The sequence below is a fragment of the Arachis hypogaea genome, chromosome 18 (genome assembly GCF_003086295.3).
Source record: "Arachis hypogaea cultivar Tifrunner chromosome 18, arahy.Tifrunner.gnm2.J5K5, whole genome shotgun sequence".
In the NCBI taxonomy this organism is placed as follows: Eukaryota; Viridiplantae; Streptophyta; class Magnoliopsida; order Fabales; family Fabaceae; genus Arachis; species Arachis hypogaea.
In genome coordinates this window covers 30,992,432-30,997,127 of record NC_092053.1, presented here as the reverse complement: position 1 = coordinate 30,997,127, position 4,696 = coordinate 30,992,432, and the positions used below count along the sequence as shown (strand labels likewise).

The 4,696-nt window shown below is 40.3% G+C and overlaps 1 non-coding gene across 1 annotated transcript; it reads left to right on the top strand.

Annotated features, from left to right (window-relative positions):
* The first annotated feature begins 1,384 nt into the window (after positions 1 to 1,384).
* Positions 1,385 to 1,488, top strand: LOC112773354 (small nucleolar RNA R71). Its single transcript, XR_003187908.1, has one exon. It is a non-coding gene; the product is annotated as a small nucleolar RNA R71 (small nucleolar RNA).
* Positions 1,489 to 4,696: the final 3,208 nt, after the last annotated feature.

The following is a 4,696-nucleotide window of genomic DNA, read 5'->3' as shown; positions in this document are numbered from 1 at the left end:
AATACCAAAAAGCGTATAAATTATCCGCTCATCACTCCCATTAAAGTAGATATAGAACTACCTAAAGGAATAGTTTCTAATTCATTAATTTTATCTTTATGTATGCATAAATCCTTCAGAAACTTTGCATATTTAGGTACCTGCTGAATAACATCAAAAAGGGGAACAGTTACCTCAACCTTTTTGAAAATTTCTACCATTTTGGCATCAAGTTCCATCTGCTTTCTGGACTTCCTTGCAAGGTGTGGAAATAGGATAGGAATGGCGCTATTTGTAGCTTCTGCATCCCTTGGTGCTCCATTCCCTTGCTGAGCTACTTCTTCTTCAACCTTGTCTTGTACTTCCTCTTCCTCTTCAGCATCTTCCATTTCTACCACATCTTCAACTGGGGTGTATTCTTGTGGGCTTGGCTCCTCATGATCCCTCTCTTGTAGTGTGGTTCTGGACCTCAAAGTAATGGCATTGATGCCACCCTTGGGATTAGGTAAAGGTTGAGAAAGAATTCCACTGGAGCTTGAAGGTTGGTTGGTGGAAGCAGGTAATGAATCTATCCGGGAGACAAGAGCTTGTAAAGTGGCATTCAGACCATTTAGAGTAGAGTTCAGTGTAGTCTGCATGTCCTGTTGTCCTTGTGCAAGAGAGCGTAGCATCTCGTCATTTGATGAGGAAGGGGGATAAGTGATCTGAGGGATCTGTTGTTGGTTGTGCTGGGGTCCTTGAGACTGCCTTAGGTGAGGTGCTCTGTAAGGCTGGTTCTGATTTTGCTGTCTGTTGTTGTTATTCCACCTCTAATTTCCATTATTGTCTCTGCCTCCTCTGTTATAGTTTTCCCTCCAACCATGGTTGGAATTATTTCTCAAACCCTGGTTGGAGTTGTCCTGCCACCCTTGGTTATAGTTCCCACCTTAGTTGTAGTTACCGTTTTGTTGATTGTATCCTTGATTCGGGCGGTCATAGAAGTTATGAGTGGCTACCACAGTGTTGTCTTCTTGTTGGAGCTGCGGACATTCATCAGTATAATGACTATAATCAGCACAGATTTCGCATACTCTTTGGGGAACTAACTGTTGGCTTTGTTGTGGTGGGGGAAGGCTGAGTTTGTTGTTGATTCAACTGCATCTGCTTCAGTAGGTTAGTCATTTCACATATACTCTGTGTAAGAGCAGTAGTCTCACTGCTAAAGGAAACCTCTGCAACAGCCTTTGAGTGGTTGTTCCTGTGCCTGTGATTCCTAGTAGACTCAGCTAAGTCGCTGATCAGTTGCCATGCTTCATTTGCGGTCTTGTACTTTTTCAGAGAACCATTGCTAGCACCATCCAGTGTAATCTTATCCCTAGGCTTCATTCCTTGAGTGAAGTAGCTGATCAACACTAACCTATCAATCATGTGATGGGGGCATGCGTCCAGAAGGTTCTTAAAGCGCTCCCAATACTCATAGAGAGTTTCTAATTCACCTTGAACAATGCAGGAGATCTCTTTTCTCAATCTATCTGTAACTTCAGCTGGAAAGTATTTTTCCATGAATTCTCTCCTAAGCGTATCCTAGTTGGTAACAGTTGCTTCAGGTTGGGAGTAATACCACTCCCTCGCCTTTCCCTCAAGAGAAAACAGGAAAGCGGTTAACAAAATAGAAGTTTCATTTGCACCATGACGCCTAACAGTAGAACAGGCTGTCTGAAAATCCCTTAGGTTCTTGATAGGCTCCTGAGCAGGTAAGCCATGAAACTTGGGCATCAAGTTGATTAGTGCAGTCTTTAGTTCAAAATCTGCAGCCAGAGTTGGATGATGCACTTGATACGGCTACAGTGTAAAATCTGGGGCTCTAGCTTCCTGGAGAGTGATCCTCCTAGGTGCTGCCATTCTATCTGCACGCGAATCAACTGAATCAGTAGTAAAGGAGCTTGTTTCGCTCTCAGATGGCGGTTCAGATTCGTCCTCAAATGAGACTGGTGAATCGATAATAATCACTTCACTACCCTTAGAGGCTAACCGACGCCGAGCTCGCCTAATACGTGAAATAGTTCTTTCAATTTCAGGATCAAATGCAGCTAAGCTCGGATCAGGCAGTGAACGCGTCATTCAATGAGAGAAACATATAGCTCATGGTAACAAAATAAAAATAAAATATGTAAATAAAAATAAAAATATGTACACTAATTAATAATTTAGCACACTATTGCAACTCTCCGGCAACGGCGCCAAAAATTGATAGGGTAGGGCGGGAGTCGGCCAATTAAGAAGTCAATATAAAAACAACGTTGCGAGTATAGTTCTTAACCAGCTAAGATCCGCCTCATCAATTTAGAAAAGTTGTCACAAAAGTTTAGAATAAAAATACTGGGAGTATGAGTCTCAGGTCGTCTCCCAACGAGTTGCTAAAAAGGGTGCTAATTTATTAATCAGGAGTTTCCGAGGGATTTTGAGAGTTGAATGACAGAAAATAAATAATTGTAATTAAATGCAACGAAAATTAAAAGAAATTTATATTATTCAAAATAAAAAGCCTTGACTGGGGGAATGATTGATGAGCGGATATTTTATACGCTTTTTGGGGATAATTTCATATAGTTTAGAGTATGTTTTAGTTAGTTTTTAGTCTATTTCTAGTAGTTTTTAGGAAAAATTCATATTTCTGGACTTTACTATGAGTTGTGTGTTTTTCTGTAATTTCAGGTATTTTTCTGGCTGAAATTGAAGGAGCTGAGCAAAAATCTGATTCAGGCTGAAAAAGGACTGCTGATGCTGTTGGATTCTGACCTCCCTGTACTCAAAGTAAATTTTCTGGAGCTACAGAACTCGAAATGGCATGCTTCCAATTTCGTTGGAAAGTAGACATCCAGGGCTTTCCAGCAATATATAATAGTCCATACTTTGCACAAGGATAGACGATGTAAACTGGCGTTCAACGCCAGCTCTCTGCCCAATTCTGGCGTCCAGCGCCAGAAAAGGATCAAAAACTGGAGTTGAACGCCCAAACTGGCATAAAAACTGGCGTTCAACTCCACAAATGGCCTCTGCACGAAATCTCAGCCCCAGCACACACCAAGTGGGCCCCGGCACACCAAGTGGGCCCCAGAAGTGGATATCTGCATCATCCATCATAGTCCACTCATATTTTGTAACCCTAGGCTACTAGTTTAGTATAAAAACAACTTTTAGAGACTTATTTTGTATCTCATGACATTTCAGATCTAAACTTTGTATTCTCTGACGGCATGAGTCTCTAAACCCCATTGTTGGGGGTGAGGAGCTCTGCTGTGTCTCGATGAATTAATGCAAGTATTTCTGTTTTCCATTCAAACACGCTTGTTCTTATCTAAGATGTTCATTCGCGCTTAACTGTGATGAAGGTGATGATCCGTGACATTCATCACCTTCCTCAAACCATGAACGTGTGCCTGACAACCACCTCCATTCTATATCCGATTGAATGAGTATCTCTTAGATTCCTTAATCAGAATCTCCGTGGTATAAGCTAGAACTGATGGCGGCATTCATGAGAATCCGGAAAGTCTAAACCTTGTCTGTGGTATTCCGAGTAGGATTCAAGGATTGAATGACTGTGACGAGCTTCAAACTCCTGAAGGCTGGGCGTTAGTGACAGACGCAAAAGGATAGTAAATCCTATTCCAACCGGATCGAGAACCAACCGGTGATTAGCCGTGCTGTGACAGAGCGCGTGAGCGTAGTATTCACTGGAAGGATGGAAGGTAGCCATTGACAACGGTGATCCACCAACACACAGCTTGCCATAGGGGGACGTGCGTGCGTGAACAAGAAGACAGAGGAAAGCAGAGATTCAGAAGACAAAGCATCTCCAAAACTCCAACATATTCTCCATTACTGCACAACAAGTAACTTTTAATTTATGCTCTACTGGTTATTCACAATTCAATTGATAAACATAATTGACTTCCTGACTAAGATTTACAAGATAACCATAGATTACTTCAAACCAACAATCTCCGTGGGATTCGACCCTTACTCACGTAAGGTATTACTTGGACGACCCAGTGCACTTGCTGGTCAGTGGCACGCGTTGTGAAAAGTGTGATTCGTGATTCGTGCTACCAAGTTTTTGGCGCCGTTGCCGGGGATTGTTCGTGTTTGAACAACTGACGGATTATTTTTTTGCTTAGATTAGGAAAAATCTTTCTTTTTTTTGGTTTAGAGTCTTTTATTAATTACCCCTTGTTAAAATACTTTAAATTTATAGCTCAGTTATTTAGAACGTGGTGTTTATGTTCATGATAATTGGCTATCATATTTTTTAAAACCTTTTTCAAAAATAATTTTTCTATTAAATCCTGTGCCAAACTTTAAGTTTGGTGTTTTCAAAAATAATCTTTCTTAAAATAAGGTCCCATAACTCATTTGGCTAGAACATTAATTTGATTGGGTTAGAATCTTTTATACTCTTTTCAAAACATTCTTTTTCAAAAATATTTTTTTTCTATTAAATCTTGTGCCAAACTTTAAGTTTGGTGTTTTCTTGTTGATTTCCCTTTGATTTTCGAAAATTTTGTTTGGTTTTCAAAAAAATTTTAAGTTTGGTGTTCTTCCTTCATGTTCTTGTGTTCTTGTGAGTCTTCAAAGTGTTCTTGAGTTTCCTTGTGTCTTGATCTTAAAATTTTTAAGTTTGGTGTTCCTTGGTGTTTTTCCCTCCAAAATTTTCGAAAACAAGGAGCATTAGATC